Raw genomic sequence first — 25,449 nt, 5'->3', positions numbered from 1 at the left:
AGAAATAGATGGTGCAGTATTCTTTGGAATATATACTTATTTCATTGTATAACAATTTAAGAGGGCAAATTTCCAGAAAATAATAGGTACATGGCTGGTGAAAGCTTGTGATTCTTTAGCGATTTTACAAGAAGGGTGGTTTCATTTGTTTAACTCTTACCTTGTACACAGTTTGATTTCTTGGGATAATTACTGTACTGATGGGAGAGTGACAAAGTCTCTTCTTATGTCCTTGTCTTGCTTCTTCTGATGCTTACCTTTGATGCATAGATGTATAAGAGAGCTCATCAAAAACAGAAAAAGAGTTGAGAAACCTTTGGGTTTAGAGTGGTTACCTTTTGGTTCCTGGGCCATTCAGCATGTCTCTCCATGTTGCTTTGCCAATAGGAAAGCTTTGTTCTCTGAAATGTAACAAACTGGAACCTGTACCACATGCACAGCTGACTTGGGAGATTGTGTCAAGATCGACTGATTATGACTAAAGACTGGGGGATCTTGGCCTAAGTATCAGGCCTGGTTAAAATCATAATGGATCCACTGCTGCTAATGTTCTACTCTTAGTTACTTCCCTTCCCCCCTTTTCTTATTTTGATTTGCAACTGTGTGAAAGAAATAGTCTGCGCCTTCTCAGGGCCTGAGGTGGGAGGAATCCTTGCATGATAATGCATAAGAACATAAGAACATAAGAGAAGCCATGTTGGATCAGGCCAACGGCCCATCAAGTCCAACACTCTGTGTCACACAGTGGCAAAAAATGTAATATACACACATACACTGTGGCTAATAGCCACTGGTGGACCTGTGCTCCATACACTGTGGCTAATAGCCACTGATGGACCTGTGCTCCATATTTTTATCTAAACCCTTCTTGAAGGTGGCTATACTTGTGGCCGCCACCACCTCCTGTGGCAGTGAATTCCACATGTTAATCACCCTTTGGGTGAAGAAGTACTTCCTTTTATCCGTCTTAACCTGTCTGCTCAGCAATTTCATCGAATGCCCACGAGTTCTTGTATTGTGAGAAAGGGAGAAAAGTACTTCTTTCTCTACTTTCTCCATTCCATGCATTATCTTGTAAACCTCTATCATGTCACCCCGCAGTCGACGTTTCTCCAAGCTAAAGAGTCCCAAGCGTTTCAACCTTTCTTCATAGGGAAAGTGCTCCAGCCCTTTAATCATTCTAGTTGCCCTTCTCTGCACCTTCTCTAAAGCTATAATATCCTTTTTGAGGTGCGGCGACCAGAACTGCACACAGTACTCCAAATGAGACCGCACCATCGATTTATACAGGGGCATTATGATACTGGCTGATTTGTTTTCAATTCCCTTCCTAATAATTCCCAGCATGGCATTGGCCTTTTTTATTGCAAACGCACACTGTCTTGACACTTTCAGTGAGTTATCTATCATGACCCCAAGATCTCTCTCTTGATCAGTCTCTGCCAGTTCACACCCCATCAACTTGTATTTGTAGCTGGGATTCTTAGCCCCAATGTGCATTACTTTGCACTTGGCCACATTGAACCGCATCTGCCACGTTGACGCCCACTCACCCAGCCTCAACAGATCCCTTTGGAGTTCCTCACAATCCTCTCTGGTTCTCACCACCCTGAACAATTTAGTGTCATCCGCAAACTTGGCCACTTCACTGCTCACTCCGAACTCTAAATCATTTATGAACAAGTTAAAAAGCATGGGACCCAGTACCGAGCCCTGCGGCACCCCACTGCTTACCGTCCTCCACTGCGAAGACTGCCCATTTATACTCACTCTCTGCTTCCTATTACTCAGCCAGTTTTTGATCCACAAGAGGACCTGTCCTTTTACTCCATGATTCTCAAGCTTTCTAAGGAGCCTTTGATGAGGAACTTTATCAAAAGCTTTCTGGAAGTCAAGGTAAACAACATCTATCGGGTCTCCTTTGTCCACATGTTTGTTCACCCCCTCAAAGAAATGCAACAGGTTAGTGAGGCAAGATCTTCCCTTGCAGAACCCATGCTGAGTCTTCCTCAATAACCCGTGTTCATCAATGTGCCTACTCATTCTGTCCTTGATAATGGTTTCTACCAACTTTCCCGGTATTGAAGTCAGACTGACTGGCCTGTAGTTTCCCGGATCTCCTCTGGAACCTTTTTTAAAGATGGGGGTGACATTTGCTACCTTCCAGTCCTCAGGAATGGAGGCAGATTTCAATGAAAGATTACAGATTTTTGTTAGAAGATCCACAAGTTCAACTGCAAGGACAGGAGGCCAGCTATCACCTGAGAAAGTATCTGGTAGTTATGTATGACTGTTTCCTCCTGAACCCCACTCCCCCAAGGAATGTTTTTGAAGTGTATCTTAAAACCCATGTATCAATGTATTGGTTTCATTCTTAGCAAGCTAGAGGCTTGCGCCAGAGTACCGGTTATCAATAAATGTAATCTTAGTATCAACTTTGACTCATTCTTGAATCTGTCAACTTGACATTTTCCTAAGAATCCGTTTGAAGCTTAACCACCCCGGCCACTTTGTAGCCAAATGGCTGAAAAGATACCAGAAGGCGGTGAGCTTCCTGACACTGAAAAAGGGCTGTCTATTCCGTGGCACGTCTTGGATGCCTGGAGAGCAGCGGCCTCGCCTCTGCAGATCCAGCAGCTCCTCATTACCCCGAGGCAGTGGCAGCCCCGGACCTCCACCAGCACAATGGATGAGGCCCTGGCTAGGAGGGAAGCCATCCTGACCAGGCATATGCGAAGGATGTGGATGGTGAACGCGGAGGGGCCCAATCCAGGGCCTATGGAGCCGGAGGAGATTGACACTATCGTGGTCGTCCCGGTGCATGAGGAGTGCCCAGAGCCAGACGAGGGAGAGCTGGGGGCGGCGGCTCCAAAAGACGAGGAGGACGAGATGGCCCGGGAATTTCGAGCGATGGTCTGCAAGGAAGTGGGGAGTGTGGTCAGGGGCCTGAAGGCAGAGATGCAGACCATGACCAACCACATGGCGGGAGAAATTACCCGAGAAATCTCTCGCTCTCTAGGGCTGCCCGGACCCAGAAGGGTTCCCCAACCTCCACCGATCCAGCAGCAACCGGCACCAGCTCCAGTTGCACCGGCAGTGGCCTCGGCCCCGCCCGCAGTGCTCCGGCCGGCGGCACCCCCTCCTGCCCCTTGAGATGGAGGGAGAGAAAGGGAGCTCGATGCCACCTTCGACGGGGATCTGGATGAAGTAGAGTACTTTACGATCCAGGCAAACAGCTACATGCATTATTGGCGGAATACGTTCCCTGATGAGTTTAGTCGAGTGGACTACCTGGGGTCGAAGCTGAAGGGGGCGGCTAAAAGGTGGTACGTGAGCCTGTACGAAGCCATGAGCCCGGAACTGGACTATGTAGCAACGTTCCTTCAGGCTCTGTTGGCCCAGTACGAAGACCCCCTCCAGGAGACCCGGGCCCTGGCAGCCCTCCACGACATGCAGCAGGGGCAGAAGTCAATCCAGGAATATGCTGCAGACCTCCGGGCCAATGCAGCCAAGTTTCGAGGATGGAGTGAGCCGGTCCTGAGACACCCCAACGAGCTTAAGCCCTTTGTGGTGCAATGCGACACCTCCGATGTAGCCGTTGGAGCCATTCTCATGCAGAAAGATGAGGAAGGGAAACTGAGGCCCTGCACCTATATTTCGAAAAAATTCACAGTGGAGCAAAGGAACTGGTCGGTGTGGGACAAAGAGGCGTTTGCAGTAATGTTTGCACTGAAAACGTGGCGGTCTTGGTTAGAGGGGGCGAAAGTTTGAAATATGGACCGACCACAAAAACCTCGAAGCCCTCACAGGGAAGAGGAAACTGAGTGAAAAACAGATCAGGTTGGCAGGGTTCTTTTCTAAATTCGATTTTGTGCTCAAGCACATCCCAGGCACAAAAAACTTTCTAGCTGATGCGCTGTCCCACCTGCCGCAGCACAATAGTCAGAGAGAAGAGGTAGTGGACTCCTTGATTCCGCCCACCTGGGTGGCCGCGGTTGTAACCACCTGGTCACAAAAGAAACGCCAACTACAGGGGTGGGGGACAGAAAGAATGGCAACAGAAATCGAGAAGGAGGGGGAGGAACGGCCAGGGGAAATTCAGAAACAGGAGGATGGGCTATGGTACAAGGGAGAAAAGCTATACGTTCCCAAGACCATGAGATCAGAAGTGCTACAGTTCTGCCATTCCAACAAACTGGCTGGGCACTTTGGGTATGTTAAGACCCTGCACTTGGTTAACAGACAATTTTGGTGGCCCTGCATGAAAAAGGATATATCCGAGTTTGTGACCACTTGTCCCATTTGCATAATGGCCAAAAGAAGGGGGGGAAACCCCCCAGATTGCTCAAACTGCTGGAGACCGCCTCTAGAGCCTGGTCAATAGTCTCCATGGACTTCATTGTGGAGCTACTGCTCTCTCATGGCAAAACAGTAATATTGGTGGTAGTGGACACTTTTTCCAAACAAGCCCACTTCATTCCCTGCGCCCAACTCCCCACCGCCAAGAAACTGGCTTACTTGTTCTTCAACCATGTAGCCAAACTACACTCAATTCCAGACAAGGTGATTAGCGACCGTGGCCCACAATTCGTTGCCAATTTCTGGCGGGAGTTTTGCAAACTAATGGGCATGGAGCAGGGGTTGAATTCCGCCTACCACCTGCAGATGGACGGACAGACGGAACGCATGAACGGGTTATTAGAGCAGTATTTAAGGTGTTACATCAACCATCAACAATCCAATTGGGTGGATCTCCTCCCTTTCGCTGAATACTGCTATAATAATAGCGTTCACAGCTCCACTAAAGCCTCACCATTTCAAAAGGTGAGTGGATATGTGGGAAAACCCCTCCCTTTGCTCCCAGGAGGAGGCACAAAGAAGGAACCAAGCCCGTTCAATCAGTGGTGGGGCACCCTGACTAAAAGTTGGAAGGAAATACAGGAGAACCTGGAAGCAGCCAAGGAGGCTTACAAAAAACAATATGACAAAAGCCATGTCCCCGCTTGGGATTTCAAAGTAGGGGACTCGGTATTTGTGTCCACAAAAAACCTTCCACTTAACCAACCGTCCAAAAAATTGGCATATAAGTACCTGGGTCTATTTAAGATCAAAAGGGTGATAAATAAAGTTACAGTAGAGCTGGAGTTAGCAAAAATGTTTAGTAAAGTACACCCTGTCTTTCATTGCAGTCTTCTTCAGAAGGACCCTGGGTGTTCCCCTTGGCATCCTCGGCCGGAAGCACCTCAACCTATCCAGATGGGGAATCAAAGTCACCATGAGATCCAGGAAATCCTGGACTCAAAGATTAAACATGGAAAGCTGTACTATCTAATTAAATGGAAGCATTTCCCTCCTAGGGAAAATGAGTGGGTAGCAGAAAAAGATGTCAGCCCCTGATCTGATTAAGAAGTTTCTAACTAAGCACCCTCAGAGACCGAGAAGGTCAGCTTAACGGGGGCAGTATGTCAAGATCGACTGATTATGACTAAAGACTGGGGGATCTTGGCCTAAGTATCAGGCCTGGTTAAAATCATAATGGATCCACTGCTGCTAATGTTCTACTCTTAGTTACTTCCCTTCCCCCCTTTTCTTATTTTGATTTGCAATTGTGTGAAAGAAATAGTCAGCGCCTTCTCAGGGCCTGAGGTGGGAGGAATCCTTGCATGATAATACAAGGACAGGAGGCCAGCTATCGCCTGAGAAAGTATCTGGTAGTTATGTGTGAATGTTTCCTCCTGAACCCCACTCCCCCAAGGAATGTTTTTGAAGTGTATCTTAAAACCCATGTATCAATGTATTGGTTTCATTCTTAGCAAGCTAGAGGCTTGCGCCAGAGTACCGGTTATCAATAAATGTAGTCTTAGTATCAACTTTGACTCATTCTTGAATCCGTCGACTTGACAGATTGCATATGAGTAGTAAATGTGATGCCCCCATTCTTTAGCTTTTTTGATGATACTCACTAATAAATATTCCAGGCAAAATCTAAAGTTGAGCAAGAATTTCTTGTCTTAGAAGAAACCAGTCAGTCTCTGATGCTTTACCAAAATCTTTTCTTTCCTTTCCTTTTTCCTCTGTTAATGTCTGGGTTTTACAAATATATATTTTTAAGCACAAGAGGATAGCTATATTTCACAAATGAGTATATATTAAAATTATTTACCACAGAAAGTGGTATGTACGCAAGTACTTAATCATAACTTTTTGTTTTCTCTCCACAGCATGCAAGGGATTCCAGCACTTCAGCTTTCTGATCAAAGTAAGTGACCAACAGATGAGTGCCTTAATAGAAGAAAGTGTCCAGTTTGGAAAGTGTTTCTTAAGATGGTGTTCCACAGTCTAGGAGGGCTGGCTGTTCATAGAACCAGAGATACTATAGGCAGGAAGAGAACTATTTTCATATTCTGTTGATACTAGGGGAGGAAAGGCAGCATGGAATATCCTGGTCTTCAGATCTCAGAAGCTCAGTAAGGTTGATACTTGGATAGGAGACACCAAGGAAGATTCTGCAGAGGAAGGCAATGGCAAGCCCCTCTGCTTCTCACTTGCCTTGAAAGCCCTTTGCTGGAATCACCATAAGTCAGCTGCAACTTGATGGCATTTTGCCACCCCCCCCCCCCCCATACTAGGCCTTTGAAATAATCAAATCTCTGCGCATTGCCCTTTGCAATTCTAGCCACATAGGTAGTATTCATGATAATTTCTTAAGGCTGATTTTGTGTAACTAGGGTGAGGTGCCCTGACTTGAGATTTATTGTTAGCCATTAAAATCCTTTAAAACTATATCATGTTTTCTTTTCAATGTGGAATAATTAGAGATATTATGATGATAGCCACAAAGGACAATTCCAGTTTGCTTAGAGACATAGTGAGATTGGTCAGCGAGGCCACCGTCTTGGAGGGAGAGATGTGTGTATAGAATTGGGCTGCCTTGGTATAAAAAATGACTAGTTGCAGCACTAGCTCTGGACTTTTCAGATATTCAAAAGATGACATGAGGCTGTGAGTCCTGTTAGCTGCATGCCAGACTGGACATGAAATATGTACAACTAGATGAATTATAGGAATCTAGGAGAAAAATGGAATTAGGGATATAGGAACTGACCAGGAAATGGAAGCACCCACAGTGAAGAGCCAGGGCTAGGGCCATACAAGATGTCTCCTAAGGGTTTTGTGTTCAGAATTTACAGTGAATTTATTAAGTCAGGTATGGTGGGAGGAATTCAGATTGAGATTGTGGGGGGATGGATTCTTAGACTTCCCCCCCATGGCATTTTCCTCTGTGTGTCCCACTGGATGCTATTTATGAGTAGATATCATTGGGACAAAAAGCAGCTACCCAGACCATTTCAGATCAGGAAAACAACAAGAGAGATTAAATTTAACCTCCATTCCCACATGTCATGTCTTAATCTGGCTTTGGTTCCCACACACCTCACAATCAAGTTTTAAAAAACACTGGGAGCTATGCACATGGAACTCCCAACACACATCTGGCTTGAACCTTCACTGTGGCCTAGTAGTCAGAATGCTGGACGTGAATCAGATACACTTGAGTTTGAATCTGCAATGGACACCAAAGTTCACTAGGTGACTCTGGGGGTACCACCCTCTTTCAGTCCAATTTACCAGACATGGTGGTGGTGGTGGTGGGGGAGAGAAACATGTATGCCACTCTGAATTTCTTGATGAGAGCCCAGAATATGAAGGTGTGGAACAGAATGAAATGAAATTCCAATTAGTTCCCTTCTTCATTGGGTGACTACAAAAGATTTGAAATATTTAACAGAAGGAGTTCTTAATTTTGAAATACATGCTCTAAATTTTCATTGCCCTGGTGTGTTCAGAATATTTCAGGCTTCAACTAACAGTGAACAGAGCAATTAAAACAGGAAATGCCTGCTAATGATTTCACTAATTACAAGTAAGAGGTGTGGATTAATGACAAGAGCCTTATACTCCTGACAGCAAATGGTTCTTGAAAACAGCAAGAAATGTTCATTCCCCCAGGCTAATAGCGCCATACATTCTGACATACCGTATTTGAGGGAGTCCAGCTCATGAGCTTCAGGGTGGTTTTTCTGTCCAAGTAGTTTTACAGGGAATTAACCAAATGATCAGTTAAACCACGGGAAAATTGTAGAAATGCTGTGTTTGCTTTGCTGTGGCTACTTCTTCTCTGCAACCACACTTGTTTCTCTATTCCTACCTCCAACTGAATAGTGTGACTTTCCAAAGCCCAGCCATTTAATATTATTTTGTTAAAGTCCATGTCTGTCCATTCATTGGTTGGCAGAGTATAATCCTTAGAAAATGTGTTAGCTCCAATCTACCTGCCAACAAATATCTCTGCAAGCAAGGCTACCAGTGGAGAAATGTTGGAATATAGCAATGTCTTGCATACGAAGAAGAGGAAGAAAGATCCTGCAGGAGGCAGCAAGTTCTAGCTAGATCGGACTGTAAAGGGAGTATCTTCTTTCTGAAAGGTTTCCCCCCCCTTGGCTGATTGCAAAATGTTACTCTTAAACTTTTCTTCTAGAATAGTCTAGAACTCTCTCAGCTAGTTACGTGGCTAGGTTTATTGCTTCTGTTTCCTGTCAAGGTTGTTAGTTCCTAAATAAAGCTTTCTTTACTGTTCTAATCAGTTCAGTGTCCTGATTGTTGCAGAGGCACTCTACCAACAGGGAATGAATTTACAAAATCCCCAGGACCCTGATCGTCTAGGGAGCAGGCAAGGTGCTGCTGGAGGATACTAGAAAGAAACATCTATCATCTGACCAACTACCTTGTGTTTTTCTGAATGTGGTAGGGGCTCAAGAGGAGTGTGAGGAGATAATTGTTGAGGTATGGTAGTGGCTCTTAGCTGTGCCATATGAGAAGATAAAGTTGCCTTGCCTACATTTGCCTGCAGCTGTGTTGCTGCGGTTTCCTAGCCTGCACACATTTCCACATAATATGATATTGTGGGTCAAATGCTCCAAATATGTGATGTCCCTGCAACAAAAGTACTGTGTTGGACAAAGAAATCTGGATTTGCTGAAACAGAGTCACAGTTATTGACTGGGGGAGGGGGCAACTAAAAAAAATCCTCAGGAATGATCTTGAAGAAATGAACTTGAAGAAAATCACTATTTATATGTTCATTTCACATGTTCTCCTATAAAGTGAACAAATTAAAGATGGAAGAAGTGGGGTATTGTGAGAGCCTGAGATGTGGGTGTTGATGCTTTCCCATCTCCCTGTAGCTCACTGCTTTTGGAAAATATTTGCTTGTGTCTTATTGAAAGGCATATTAATGCATTGGAGGAGAATTTAGGGTCTCATTACACATTATACAATTAACATGCTTTCTGTTCATTTGTGTCTCTTTTATGGTCCTGTAAGGTAGGTGGAGAGCCTGAATAGCCTAAATTAGCTTGAGCTCATCAGGGCTCAGAAGCTAAGAGTTGCCCTGGTTTGTACTTGGATGAGAAAACACCAAAGAAGATGGGTTGCCATGCAGAAGAACACAATGGCAAATCACCTCTACTCATCTTTTGCCTTGAAAACTCCATGAGGCATTGCCATGACTTGACACACTTAATTATTATTAAAAATAGGTGGAAAGAACAGAGAAGTTACACCAGCCTTGCATACTCATATAAAGAGGCTGACAAGAGCAGGGACACCATTCCCTGATTGTTTGCTTTGATTAATGAGGAAATTCCTTGCCAAACTGGATCCAAAAGAGTAATACTTCTATATTATATTTTTACCATTAAATATAGAGATATATTTGTGTGTGTGTAAGGTGCCGTCAAGTCTCAGCCAATTTATGGCCACCCCAGAAAGGAGCTTTCAGGGAAGGTGAGAAGCACAGGTGGTTTATTATCGCCTTCTCCCATCCAAGTACTAACTCTGCTTAGCTTCCAAGATTTGAGAAGATCAAGCTGTACCATGCTGCCTTCCCTCCCAGAGAGATTACAAATAGTTAATTTTTTATATGATGTTCTTTTTGTGAAAGCTGATGTTTTGGGTACCAAAAGTAAAACTTCTGGCAAGCAACCATAGTAAGGGCAATTAAACTCTAAAGCAACAAGTCCCCTCAATGTTTTCAGTTACCAGGGCTTTTTTTTTAGCAGGAATGCGCAGGAACTCAGTTCCGTCAGGCTTGGCATCGGGGTGTGTGGCTTAATATGCAAATAATCCTGCAGGGCTTTTTCTACAAACATCCCTATGTGAAACAATGATGACATCAGTGGGTATGGCCTAATATGCAAATGAGTCCCCACTGGGCTTTTCCTACAAAAGAACCCCTGCCAGTTACCATATGCACCAGTTGTACAGTGCTGTCAAGTCACAGCCAATTTATGGTGACCCTGTAGCGTTTCAAGGCAAGAGACTAACAGCAGAGGTGGTTTGCCATTGTCTTCCTTTGCATAGTGACCCTAGAATTTATTGTTGGTCTCCCATTCAAATACTAACCAGGATCAACTCTGCTTAGCTTCCAAGAGTCAGGACAGTAGTAATTAGAGGATAGTTAAAAATAATGGCACCATCTACTGGCTGACAGTTAAGTCCAGTGGCGCCTTAGAGTCCAACAACATTTATTTCAGTATTAGCCACTGGGCTTTTGTTTTAGTTTGCTATGATGGATGGACACAGGTATCCTTTTGCAATTAACATTCAGTTACGGGCAAATAATTGTTCACGTTTGATCACTCATTATTCAGTACTTTTAAAAAGAGGAAGCCAAATGCAAGGCCAGGAGCAGTCTTGCAGTTACAAAGGATAAGGCAGACACAAGGGTTGTGTAATGTGTAATGAGAAACTAACACTTTAACAGAATGTGTCTTCAAGGCTGTTAAAATACATGATACTTTTGTCTATAGTTTAACATGCTGCATATTACCTTGGTTTTCCTCAAAATGAGGCTTTCTGATTCAGACCTAATTCTGCATGGACAATAATGGATTGAGACTTCTTCAGAAAGTCGTTTCTAATGCCTCCTTTTGGATCATCTAACAATAGCTGCTGTAGGCTATGCAAAGCATTCTTTCTTCTCAGAGGCTGATGGGATTGGCCGAGCAATGAACTCAGTTTTGTTAGTAAGCTTAGACTCAGAAGCTGGGAAGCAGCGGTGCATGAGGTAGTTGTTGCTGGCATTTGTTTGGCCGTTATTTGCAACCTCATGTCTTTCATACAGTGTGTGTGGGGGGGGGAGAGGGGAGATATTGCAGAGGTTGAAAGAAACTGGTCACAGAACCTGTTTATTATTTGCACTAAACCAACAGAATTGATAGCAATTATGTCACAAGTTAAATGGAATTTGTTTCAGAGACCACTTATTTAGACATGAAGGGCAAAAGTGCAGAGTTACTGTACATCATTTATTATTTTATAGCATCTTTTTGATGCGCAGAATGCTTTAAAATACTTATCCTTTTGACCGCTTGTCCAAGGCTAGCAAGACAGATGCAAATAATTGCAATTGTGTTTTGCTATTTGTATATTCCTAAGTATTTATTCTTTATTGTACTGTTTAGAGAGATAAAATGTACTCTGTTACTAGGATTCATATATTAGATGCTGGGTACATAAACAATGGATGCTCATTGCCTTTGTTCTGTTAGTATCCTGTGCGTCTGAAAGAGAAAGGTAGCCACCACTGGATCTATAGGCCTGGCTCAAATCTAGAAATGTTGTTTTTTGTGAACTGTTATGGCAATCAGGCTGTGCTGGCTTTATTGTTCGATTAATTCCCAAAGGAGGCATGGCTTGTTACTTGAAGAAAGAATAACCTCTTTGACAGAGCAGTGCTCATTAGGGATCTTCTGTCTAGCCGGTGTGGTGTAGTGGTTAAGAGTGGCAGACTCTATTCTGGAGAACCAGGTCTGAGTCCCCACTCATCCAAATGCAGCTAGCTGGGTGACCTTGGGCCAGTCACAGTTCTTTCAGAGCTGTTCTCTCAAGAGCAGTTCAAAGAAGAGCTCTCTCAGCCCCACCTACCTCACAGAGTGTCTGCTGTGGGGAGAGGAAGGGAAGGAGATTTTAAACTGCTATGAGATTCTGAAGGAAGGCTGGGGTATAAATCCAACTACTACTACTCCTCCTCTGCTGAAAAAATACAAGTATTGTGGTAGAGAAGTTTCTTTCTCAACTCTTCATCCATTTTGGAACCGGGTGTCTGGGGTTTTGTCATATTTGCTGTGAGGGGGTCAGTGCTGACACATGTATCCGCTATGTAATGCACAAGTTATCATCTCCCTTTCAGAGATTATCCATTAACGTCATCCTCTGTGGTGCTGTGGTACTCCACTAAATACATTTTTGCTTATTACTGTTCTCTGATCTAACTAGCATGGGACCAGCATCAAGGGCAGTATTGTTGGGCACTTTGGGTCCTGTTTAAATGAGCATGGTACCTAAGAGGCAAAACTCTGGAAAAAAGAGACAAAACTCATGAAAAAAGAAGCATACCTTCATAATGGAGGCGTATGCAATCACAATAAACCTTCCCACAAGCACCCAGTGTTTCCTTTAGCAATTTTTAATGCCATGAACTAAATTCTAATGCTTGCAAATTGTTCTTGATATTTATTCATAAGGTTTAAATATCACCTCTCTAGAGACTTGGTTGCTGTGGCTTGCAAAGTGGTACAATACAAGAAAATAATAAAAAGAGCATTAATTTAATAATAGCCCCTTTAAGGTATATGTGTAGCAACAAAGAGTTATAAGCTCAATTGGACTGACTGTGGAAGTGTTGATATACTATGGAATTCAGACCTTTACCATTTTCTCAGTTCTGTCGGTGTACTTTGACTGCACATTGGTGTGCTTTGAAGCCCATAAACTTTGTGTTAGTAAACCCTTTCTCTACAGAGTGCAGTCACATCCAGGGTACTTCCAGCTACATGCAAAAAAAAGGAATTACTTACCAATGTTCCCTCTAAATTGCAGAGTCTTGTGAGCAAAAATTCTATTTTGTGAGCCACTGGTATCAAAGTTGTGAGCTATTGGCATTAAAGTTGTGGGTTACTGCATAAATTAATGTGTTCTGGGGTCAATTTTCCTGAGCTGAGACAAAAATGTGTGAACTGGAGGCTAAAAATCGGTGAGCTAGTTTACGCTAACTCAGCTTAGAGGGAACACTGGTCCTCACATTCCTTGATATTAATCTGGGTATTTAATACCTGTCTTTTCTCCCCAGTGATGACCCAGAAGGCAGAAAATGATACAGAAAAAAATATAACACGAACAGGAAAAATTGGAGAGGCTTCTGAGTGCCAAGCAGGTCTTTTCTCTTTCTGCTAGCCAATCTTCTACCCAGCTCTAGGCAATGACCTGCAGGCTGAAAGCTGAAGGACAAAGATCCTTTGGCTCTTGTCTGTTGATTCAAGCAAAAACTTACACCTCTGGGTACCTATGAGTAAAGTGGAGAACAAATTCAGCAAAATCTTGCAGCTGTCCATTGGTATCTATGACCAATAGATACCAATGGACAGCTTTGTCCTGAATTTGGACAGCTTTGTCCTGAATTTGCACAGAATAATTTAACTTCTCTAGCGGCCATAAATTTGTATGAACATTTGGAGAATGTTGCACTGTTAGCTCTCTATCCATATGTGGGCACAGAAATTGTTTCTAGTCCAAATCAGATTTTATAAAAACAAGAAAGGAGGTAAGTCGAGTATCTACAAATGTTCCTTTTCCTGCCATGACATGAAAGCTTCCTTCTTGATTTTTGCCAGCCACTCACAGATTGCCTTTTTATGTTCCACTGATGTCTGGCCAAGACAGAGAATCCCCTTTGGGTAATCAAGAGGCTTTTGCGAATTGCATGACATCTAAATGAGCCCTCTAGCTCTTATTTCTATAAAAATGTAATCAGTTGTGTTTTGCTATTTGTATCTTTCATGTGGAATGATAATCTGATAAACAAACCACACATGCTCAGTCCTGTAACTTGACATCCCAGTTACCAAATCACACTCTTATCGAAAAGGAGGCAATAGGAAGTAAGAATTGCAGAGGGCTTTTTTTTTTTGTCATCAAGTTGCAGCTGACTTATGGCAACCCCTTTTGAAGGCATGAGGTATGTTCAGAGGTGGCTTGCCATTAAGAACATAAGAGAAGCCATTGGCCCATCCAGTCCAACACTGTGTCACACAGTGGCAAACAGGTGCCATCAGGAGGTCCATCAGTGGAGCCAGGATGCTAGTAGCCGTCCCACTGTTGCCTCTCTAAGCATCATTGCTTGCCTCTCATCCAAATGCAGACCAACATCAACTCTACTTAGCTTCCTGATATCTGACAAGATCGAGCTAACCCGGGCTATCCAGGTCAGGGCTGCACAGGGCACATCCCAGTAAAGAATATAGGCCAAAGAATGCACATGCATTCAAGCAATTCAGTACTTTATGCAGAAAACAAATGTATTCCTGTGATGAGCATTACTTTGTTTAGTGCACTTTAATGCCATCCTTCCTCCTAGGAGCTCAGGTTAATGTATAAAACCCCTTCTTCCCTTTATCATCATGACAGCTTTCTGAGGTAGGTTAAGTGACTGGTCCAAGGTGTCATGCAGTAAGTTTCATGGCAAGTCAGGATTTGAACCATTGTACCATCCTGACTGTCCCCATGCACATAGGGGTTCAGATGTGTTTTCAAAATGCACATAGGTGTTAAACATGTAGGCTTGTGATTCTCATTTATGTGTTTGTTGTAGGGAACTCTGGTGTAATACTGGCGTGCATGTATTAATTGCTACATAAAGTATGGAGCTGCACTTTAGAAAGAATGCAATTTGAAATGTTTTCTAAAACCTTGCTGGTATTATTTCTAATGACAAAAAGGCTACTGCATGACTCATCTGAGATGTAAAAAGGAAAGAATTTGTGTGTAGATTATCATGCTTGCTGTGTTTTCTATTTTTAAATGACACATATTTGCAGTATACGACACTTAAAAAAATAAGCAAATCATTTACCATACTTGGAACTGACAGAAGAAACAACACAAGCTGAAAACAGTATTTTCATCATAAGCCTTCGCCCAGTGACTGTGTATGGTACCCTGCAACCTAGCAATGTAGGAGAGATTTTGGGGATTATGCCCAGATTAAATGCCAACAAGAGCTGAGCTCTGGCAATATTCCAGAGAGGTCATATAAGGAAAATCACAAACTTTTATAGTTAAAACTAAAAATGTCTTCAGTGGTCTTTCCCTTTCCACCCCAGTGGTCTTTACTTGCTAATGATTTAAGATTTAGTCATTTTCAAGAAAATCATGATGTAATACCAAAATATAGTAGTTCTGATGATATCAGCATTTCTCCAAAATCCTTACGTAGAAAGTGGTTGTGGAATGAAGGACAAAAGACTGATTCTGTGACAGTTAGGGAGATATACAGGCAGAGTATGGGAACCAATACACTTCACTGGATAGAGAGGGTTTTTACAACCCAAAGGGAAAACACTTCTCTTTGAAGTGTTAATGCTTCTCGATTGGAGGAACTGTGTTCTGGGCTTAAATGTAGTACCGAGATTGGCTAATACCCTATGAGACCCACATGGGTGGGGGTCTGAAAAAGGAGCTGACCCTTTGTGTGTGAGGTGAAGGTGGATTGGCAAGTCTGAGGTGAAATGGGACAAGTGAATTGTTTCATTCTGGTGTGATTATGGATGTGCACATTCAAGCATCCAGCCTCCCCCTGAGGCTGGACCAGATGTTCAGGTACTGTCACTTCACCTAGCTAGTTTGGTGTAGTGGTTAAGAGTGGTGGACTCTAATCTAGAGAGCTGGGTTTGATTTCCCACTCCTCCATATGCAGCCAGCTGTGTGACCTTGGGTCAGTGACCTTGTGTTCCTCCAAGCTATTCTCTCAAGAGCAGTTCTCTGAGAGCTCGCTCAGCTCCACCTACCTCACAGGGTGTCTGTTGTGGAGAGAGGAAGGGAGGGTGATTGTAAGTCGCTTTGAGACTCTGAATGAAGGACAAGGTATAAATCCAACTCTTCTTCTTCTTGCCTGTAAGCTTTCTTTCATCTTCTTTTATTTACTTAGCTGTACCCAGAACTCTTTTGTAAGTACTGTTCCTCGTAGTAATAAAAGCTATTTGTCTATGGAGCTTTGCATGAATTCCTTGTAAATCCCTTTTGGGTGGCTTCAGGTACAAGCGGCAAATTAACACAGCCAAGGATGGTGGCAAGCTACCCAAAACAGGCTCCCATGTCCCACCTAAAGTATGTTGGAGAGACAAAAGAGACACATTTCTGCCTCAGCTTCCTCACACAGCTGCATGCAGCAAGCAAGTCATCCAGGGAAGTCAGGTAGAAGTGTAGAGCCTCTACAGAGGGATTAAAAGCTATGCTCCTCTCCTGGAATAACATTAAAATAATATTAAATAACATTATTTAATGGAATAGTATTTAAAACATTGAGGAAAAAATCTGTTATCCAATTAATGTTTGTTTGTTTTTTTTAAAAAATGGAATTGCATCATTTTTGCATCAGTTTGTGCTTAGTCATCATTCTATTAACAGAACATTTTTTAACTGAAGTAGACTCTCTACAAATATGATTTTTTAAAAAAATTGCCCAAAGAAGGTTAGATGTAGCTATTACAAGAATTCATTAAGCTGTTTTTTTTAATTGTCAGACCATGGAACTGTATTCCAGCTAAACCAGTGCTACCTATTTCACTAACAGGGACTCTTTATAGTCTTGGGAACCGATGGAAAGAAGAAAAGTTAGCAGTATTAAAGCCATATCTATTAATATAAAAGCAGTGCTCATAAAAATATGCAATACCACGGAAACAGAGCAAAATTTTAAAATAGCCCTGGACATATAAAAAGGTTTTCACCTGAAGGTTAGGAGACCAGGCAAATGCTCAGAGGAGGACTTTCCAAAATAGTTACCATGTTTGGCAGGAAAAATAGACTAGAAACGTGTCCAAGGCCTATTCGTTAATGGGGACTAAATTCAGTTTGGGGGAGCCAGGTATGAAAAAGAAACCTCTCTTCCATCATCCTTCACTAACACATGAAGCTGTCTTATACTAAATCTGTCTTATAAATGGCCAGCAGTTTATGTGAAATTTAGAAAAAAAATAGTATGCTATAAGCCATTAGTATGGCTTTAATTGTTAAATCAGAGGTGTCAAACATATAACCCATGGGATGGAACTGGCCCTCCAAGTTCTTTAATCCATTCTGTGGGTAGAGTGCCCCCCCTCACAATCCCCCTCCCCCATTAAAGATTACTGTTGGGGTTGACAGGGCGATGGGCGCACTGGCTTCTTCCTAGTGGCTGTGATCAGCTACTTTCTGTTTTCCCATGCAAATTCCACCCCCTCATTACTTGGGTTCACCTTCCCCTTGCCTTCCTACCATGGGTCTGTATGTGTGCAAAGCTAAGGCTGAATCTAGTGGCACAAAGACCAACAATGTTTTTTCAAGGTATAAGCTGGGTTTGCTTCCTCCTCTCATCCCTCTCCCCCCTGCCTCCATCTTCCCTCTCCCACACATCATTTGTGTGTGTAAAGCTAAAGTTGAGTCCAGTGGCACACAAAGACTGATGACAATATTTTTTTCACGATATTAGCTGGGTCTGCTTCCTCCTCTTGTCTCTCTTCTCCCCCCACCCCCTTCCCATCTCTTGTGTGTGTAAAGCTAAGATTGAGTCCACTGGCACCTAAAGACCAACAATTTTTTTTCAAGTTATGAGGTTTCCTGTGCCTTGCTACTCTCTCTCTCTCTCTCCCTCTCTCTCTCTCTCTCTCTCTCTCTCTCTCTCTCGTGTTCTGTTGTGTTTGTTAAGCTTTAGTTCTCCCAGGTGCAACTGGGTCACCTCCCCCTCCCCTGCAGTGTGCAGGGGGTTGGACTAGATGATCCTGGAGGTACCTTCCAACTCTATAATTCTATATTTTATTGTGTTTGTCATTTTGAGGATATCTGGGGAATCTAAAATATGATTTATTTTTGTGATTAGGAATGTAGATATGATGACAGTTATAAGGATACCATGCTTATGACTGCATCAATTATGCAGTTATGAGGTTCTAAAATTTAAGTACAAGCATGAATCCTAATTTGCTCAGAGGAACAGCAAAGAATGATTTTTGTTTGCAGGCTTCTTGGTGCTATTTTTCACTGAATGACTTACATCTTTCTCTCTTCCCAGCCATCTCTAGTGCTAGGGAAGGAATCTATTGTGCTGTCTTGTTTTCTTAACCACCAGTCTTTGAAAATCCGAAGGTCAGGTTTGATCTCTTCTGAAAAACCGTGCCTCTTCTACTTTTACAAATCTCAGATGGGGAAATTTCTAGCTTTTAACTTCTGCCGAAAGTGAAGGCCATATCAATTGTTTTGACAAATACTGTTTTTTTTTTAAAGTATACCATTACATTAACTCTCTGTTTATTATGCATTCACATTAATTGTTCAGTCTTGGTGGATGGAGGAGGCTGGGAGACCATGGAGAAGCATGAAAAACCAACTCTCTCTTGTTGGCAGAGCAATGGCGCACAACCCAATTAAAGAGTAGATAAATGTTTATTTAGGAATTCACATAGATAGGAAAGAGAAGAGACATAGATAAGTTCCTAACTACACCTCTAACTGAGAGAGAGGGTTGGACAGAGTGCAGCACTTTCAAGAAGAAGGAGGAAATTGCCCTAAGAGTAGTAATCTGGAAACAGACAAGGAATGACAACAGGAGAGAAGGTGGTGACCTCACTATCTTATATAGTCATCTTCTTGCTGCCCCCTACAGGGTCTTCTTCTCTTTTTTGTATACCAGGCATTGCCTTTTCCAACATCTTTTAGTCAAAGTGTATGCAGTTTTGTGCCTGAAGCCAGTACTAGATGTTATGAGGCTTCCTGCAACCCTGCTAACCTCTGTATTGCTAATACCTGGAAGGGTGGGGGGAGAGGACATTTGCAGGAGAGTCAACAGGAAGTCATTCCAATAACTGTTCATCCCATAAATGCTTTCCCACCCTGGTTCACTCTAAAGTGGTTTCCGCCATTCAAATCAGAAGTGAATCCAAGTGTATAGAATCATAGAGTTGGAAGGAACCTCTAGGGTCATCTAGTCCAACCCCTGCACAATGCAGGAAACTCACAAACACCTTCCCCTAAATTCACAGGATCTTAATTGCTATCAGATGGCCATCTAGCCTTTGTTTAAAAACCTCCAAGGAAGGAGAGCCCACCACTTCCCGAGGAAGCCTGTTCCACTGAGGAATCGCTCTAACCGTCAGGAAGTTCTTCCTAATGTTGAGCCGGAAACTCTTTTGATTTAATTTCAACCCATTGGTTCTGGTCTTACCTTCTGGGGCCACAGAAAACAATTCCACACCATCCTCTATATGACAGCCCTTCAAGTACTTGAAGATGGTGATCATATCACCTCTCAGCCACCGCGTCTCCAGGCTAAACATCCCCAGCTTCTTCAACCTTTCCTCATAGGACTTGGTCTCCAGACCCCTCACCATCTTTGTTGCCCTCCTCTGGATCTGTTCCAGCTTGTCTATATCCTTCTTAAAATGTGGTGCCCAAAACTGAACACAATACTCCAGGTGAGGTCTTACCAGAGCGACACCATCACATTATGACACCATCGTAATGTGAAAGCGACACCATCACATTACGTATCTGGACACTATACTTCTGTTGATACAGCCCAAAATGGCATTTGCCTTTTAATCCATCACATCACATTGTTGACTCATGTTCAGCATATGCTCCACTAAGACCCCTAGATCCTTTTCGCACATACTACTACTAACACAAGTCTCCCCCATCCTGTAACCATGCATTGGATTTTTCTTACCTAAATGCTGAACTTAACATTTATCCCTGTTAAAATTCATTTTATTGATTTCCAGCCTGTCAAGGTCATCTTGTATCCTGTTTCTGTCTTCTTTTGTGTTTGTAACCCCTCCCAATTTAGTATCATTGGTAAATTTAATAAGCATTCCCTCTATTCCTTCATCCAAATCATTGATAAAGATGTTGAACAAAACAGATCCCAGGACAGAACCTTGAGGCACTCCACTTGTCACTCCTCTCCAAGAGGATGAGGAACCATTCTGAAGCACTCTTTGGGTGCGATCTGTCAACCAGTTACAGATCCACCTAACGGTAACAGGATCCAAATCACATTTTACCAACTTGTCAACAAGGATAGTATGTGGAACCTTATCAAAAGCCAGGAAATTCTGCAGAGGAAGTTTCACAAAAGCAGGAGGGCCTAAGCACCCCTCTTACCCAATAGTTTTCCCTTGTAAGTGCCCGGGCTTGTATTTTTACTGTCTTGGCAAAAACAGGTTTGCAGCCATATACTTATCAAGATAAACTTCCATGTCCCCCCTAAGTAAGCAGAGATGGATTGCAGAGTTTTTGATACATGTGATGCGGGGAAGCCAGAAGTTCACTAGTACAACTACAGCTTTTATTTGACTTTCTAAAACACTTCTGCACTTGTTGCACTTGAGGGGTTAGAGCCTCGTCCTCTATGTGTTTGGCCTTCCTTGCCACATTTCTGAACATGTGCTTGGGCCCCCATTAGTCTGCACTGGCAGAAGCATAGCATTTCATCCCAGAAGCTTCCTGGATTTCATTTATGCTTTTAGAGGATCAACTTATTATTTTCACATTCCTAGCTGAAATACAAGATCACATGAACCTTTCATGTACTTGTGGCTCAAATATGATCATTAGGCATGCCTTGCTAAAGCTGTTAATAATGCAGTTTGACATTCTGGATTTGTGTACTTGTAAGAAAAAACCATAATGCAGATGATACAGTAGGAGAAACCACCACACAATTGCATTTTCTCTGTAGAATAGCAGGTTCCCCCCCGTATTTCCATAAAGGCTTGCTGATCAGTAAGCTGGAAGATAAATGCAGTTGCAGTATGTATTTGCTACTGCATTTTTCTCCTCTTCCCCTTTCTTATTTCATTTCATTTCATTCTATTTATATCCCGCCCTCCCCCCCGAGGCGGCTCAGGGCAGCCTTATTGTCTTATATTTCCTTATTTCCTTATTGTCTTATATTTCCTTATTGTCCATAACGCAATAATTCTGCAAGATTTTGGGGTTATCCATTGTATTTTGTGGAAGTAGGATGCTCTGGAAGGCATAATACTTAGAATTCAGGTCAGTCAGCAACCTTGAATGAGTTAACTTGAGGTAAGCTAACTATACACATTCAGTGCACTTCATCCTCCTATTGAAAGGTAGGTATTATTACGTTTTTCTCTTCGAATAAGACCATTGCTTCTGGTATATTCTTGCAGCTGAAGGCCAATAATAGGTTGTGTAATGTCAGTGAAAGGAATGCTTTTATTAATTTAGAATGATGAATAAGGCTACATTTTAACGCACTGCACACACAAAAATTCAGTTTTTTTCTTAAAATTCTCTCTGATAATGGAAGATGAGACATTATGTGTTCCTCAGTTCCCCAAAGAGTGAAAAATCCAGAGAAAGTGCTACAGAATTTAGTACCCTTTGAGTGAGAGAGCATAAGAACATAAGAAGCCACTGCAGCACACTGGGTTTCAAGGAGCTATCCACTACAGCCCCAGGATCTTTTCTCCTCAATCTCACAAGGCAGTCCCCGATTAGCCTATACTTGAAGTTGGGATTTCTTTTTGTCCCAAGGTGCATCATCTTACACTAACCTAATTGAACTTTATTTGTCACATGTTGCTAACTTACCCAGTTTGTGGAGGGTCCTCTTGGAGTTCCTCACAGTCAACCTTGGTTTTCATCCTCCTGAATAATTTTGTGTCATCTGTAAACTTTCCCACTACACTACTCACCCCTAGTTCCAGATAATCAATGAATAAATACTGGCCTCAAATCTGATCCTTGTGGAGCCCCACTGCTTATTTGAATCCATTGCAAGGCCTGTCCATTGATTCCACTCTCTGCTTCCTGTCATTTAACCAGTTTTTAATACAAAAGAGAACCTGTCCTCTTATCCCATGTTTGCTAAATTGACTCAGTAGTCTCTGGTGAGGGATCTCGTCAAAAGCCTTTTGAAAGTTCAGGTATATAATGTCTACCTGGTCACCATTGTCCACCTGCTTGTTCACTTTCTCAGATAACTCCAAAAGGTTGCTGAGGGAGGACTTCCCTTTGCAGAAGCTATGCTGATTTTCCCTCAGCAAGCTTTGTCCCTCTATGCTTGTAACAATTAAGAACATAAGAACATAAGAGAAGCCATGTTGGATCAGGCCAGTGGCCCATCCAGTCCAACATTCTGTGTCACACAGTGGCCAATTTTTTTTTATATATATATATATGCACACACACACACACATATACACACTGCGGCTAATAGCCACTGATGGACCTCTGCTCCATATTTTTATCTAACCTCCTTTTGAAGCTGTCTATGCTTGTAGCCGCCACCACCTCCTGTGGCAGTGAATTCCACATGTTAATCACCCTTTGGGTGAAGAAGTACTTCCTTTTATCCGTTTTAACCTGACTGCTCAGCAATTTCATCGAAAGCCCACGAGTTCTTGTATTGTGAGAAAGGGAGAAAAGTACTTCTTTCTTTACTTTCTCCATCCCGTGCATTATCTTGTAAACCTCTATCATGTCACCCCGCAGTCGACATTTCTCCAAGCTAAAGAGCCCCAAGTGTTTTAACCTTTCTTCATAGGGAAAGTGTTCCAACCCTTTAATCATTCTAGTTGCCCTTTCCTGGACTTTTTCCAATGCTATAATATCCTTTTTGAGGTGCGGTGACCAGAATTGCACACAGTATTCCAAATGAGACCGCACCATCGATTTATACAGGGGCATTATGATACTGGCTGATTTGTTTTCAATTCCCTTCCTAATAATTCCCAGCATGGCGTTGGCCTTTTTTATTGCAATTGCACACTGTCTTGACATTTTCAGTGAGTTATCTACCATGACCCCAAGATCTCTCTCTTGGTCAGTCTCTGCCAGTTCACACCCCATCAACTTGTATTTGTAACTGGGATTCTTGGCCCAATGTGCATTACTTTGTACTTGGCCACATTGAACCTCATCTGCATGTTGACACCCACTCACCCAGCCTCAACAGATCCCTTTGGAGTGCCTCACAATCCTCTCTGGTTCTCACCACCCTGAACAATTTAGTGTTATCTGCAAACTTGGCCACTTCACTGCTCACTCCCAACTTTACTTGGGATATGCGTTAGGCTGACTGGCCTGTAATTTCCTGGTTCTCCTCTGGATCCATTTCTAAAAAACTGACGTCACATTTGCTACTTTCCAGTCTTTTGGTACAGAAGCTGAATTTAGTGATAGGTTAAATCTATGGGCTAGTAGATCAACAATCTCACATTTGAATTCCTTGAAAACTCTTGGGTATGTGCCATCAGGACCTGAACACTTATTAGTTTTTAATTTCCCCAGTAGGTCTAGAATTTCATCTTTGGTCACCTCAATTTGACTCAGTTCTTCAGATTCCCTTCCTGAAAATAGGGGCTGTGGCATGGGTATGTGTGCCACACTTTCCACAGTGAACACAGGAGCAAAAAAGTAATTGAGCTTCTTATTTCTCTCAAAAGTAATTGAGCTTCTTAAATCTCTCTCATTTCCTTCTGCATCTCAAGATCAGTCTTGAGGGTTTGATTAAGTGGGCAATAGTACACCCCCACTTTTAAGTAACCTTTAGGGCCCAGTATTTCCACTCATATTGTTTCTGTTGGGGAGTTAATTCCTCTGATGTTTTATAATTTATTTGATTTGATGCCCTTTTTGATGTACAATGCAACAGCAACAACAACCCATCTCTCCCTGTCTTGCCTATAGAGCTTATACACAGGAATGACTGTATTCCATAGATTTTCCCTATTCCACCATGTTTTTGAGATACCTACTATATCTAAATTGTTATTGAACATTGAGCACTCCAGTTCCCCCATCTTGACTTGGAGACTTCTAGAACTGGCATATAGACACCTATAATGTGTTTCCTTCTTCAGTAACTCTTGCCTCCTCTGTCCCTTAGTCACCACACATGGCCCTCAGCCATCACTGTGCCCTCACTCCCAGGTATTCTATTACACTCCTATCAGTATTATCCTGTTTACAAAATCATCCCTTTGGACTAAAAAAAAAAAAGGTAAAGGTGGTCCCCTGTGCAAGCATAGTTGTTTCCGACTCTGGGGTGACGTTGCAAGCTGGGTACTCATTTTACCAACCTCGGAAGGATGGAAGGCTAAGTCAACCTTGAACTGCCTACCTGAACCCAGCTTCCACTGGGATTGAACTCAAGTTATGAGCAGAGAGTTTGGACTGCAGTACTGTAGTTTTACCACTCTGCGCCACAGGGCTCTTTGGACTACCTTTGGACTACCTTGTCTCAAACTGGAGACTCCCCAAGTCCTGTCATTTTCCCCACCCCGAGATTAATTTAAAAACTGCTTTGACACCTTTTTTATATTAGTTGCCAGCAGCCTGGCTACCTTTTGGTTCAAGTGAACCTCATCTCTTTTGTACAAGTTTTGCTTGTCCAAGAAAGTTCCCAGTATCTAAGAAATCTAAACTCTTTTTCCCAGCACCACTTTCTCATCCATGCACTGAGACCCATGATATGTGCCAATCTTTCTGGAACCGGCAGCACTTCTGAGAATGCTACCTTTGAGGTTTTGACCTTTAACTTTCTGCCTAGTAACCTACATTTTTTCTCCAGGACAACACAACTACATTTCCCAATGTCATTGGTACCAGTGTGCCCCATGACTGCTGACTCCTCCCCAGTGCTTTCTATCAACCTATCTAGACACCATATGATGTCTGAAACCTTCACACCAGGCAGGCAAGTTACCATGTGGTCAAAACACCTGTCACATACCCCCCCCCCCTTTATTTATTTGCTTAATATCCCACTCTACCCTGCAAGTGGGCCCAGGGCAGCTCACAATATGACACAATACAGCAATAATTTAAAACATTAAATAGTCAATAAAATATTCAATACATAAAAATCTAGGTTCCCTAACTGAAAGTTTAGCAATTAATGACATAACAGGCGCATTAATCCCATGCTGGTCTGGGTGATGAATCAAGATGAAATCCATTTTACAGGCCCTGTAGAATTGTAAAAAATCCTGCAAGGATCTGTTCTCAATTGGGAGCATGTTCCACCAGGTCAGGGCCAGAGCTTAAAAGGCTCTGACCCTGGTCAAGGCCAGACAGATGTTCCTTGGGCTGGGGACTGTCACCCAGTGCTGGTCAGCAAGAACAAAAGGCCCTGCAAGGCATATATGGGGAGAGGCAGTCCCAGAGATATTTTGGTCCCTGAATATTCCTAATGATCTAATCCACTACCAGATGCCTACCTTCCTAGCCCCCAAGGGGTATCCTTGGTACAAACTTTACTGGTGATCCTGAGGCATTATGAATAAAGCTTGGTTTGTTTGTGACAAGAATGAACAAATAAGT

General features: G+C 42.7%; 1 protein-coding gene across 1 annotated transcript in view; it reads left to right on the top strand.

Annotated features, from left to right (window-relative positions):
- The window catches only part of THRB (thyroid hormone receptor beta), a 259,087-nt gene that overhangs the window by 93,134 nt on the left and 140,504 nt on the right, over positions 1-25,449 (top strand). The window contains exon 3 of the mRNA XM_060248793.1: positions 6,222-6,259. The gene's annotated coding sequence lies outside the window, so the exon portion shown is untranslated. The remainder of the gene's footprint in view (positions 1-6,221; positions 6,260-25,449) is intronic.

The sequence above is a fragment of the Heteronotia binoei genome, chromosome 10 (assembly GCF_032191835.1).
Source record: "Heteronotia binoei isolate CCM8104 ecotype False Entrance Well chromosome 10, APGP_CSIRO_Hbin_v1, whole genome shotgun sequence".
Taxonomy (NCBI): domain Eukaryota; kingdom Metazoa; phylum Chordata; class Lepidosauria; order Squamata; family Gekkonidae; genus Heteronotia; species Heteronotia binoei.
The sequence above is the reverse complement of the archived record's forward strand: the minus strand, read 5'-3'. Positions and strand labels throughout refer to the sequence as shown.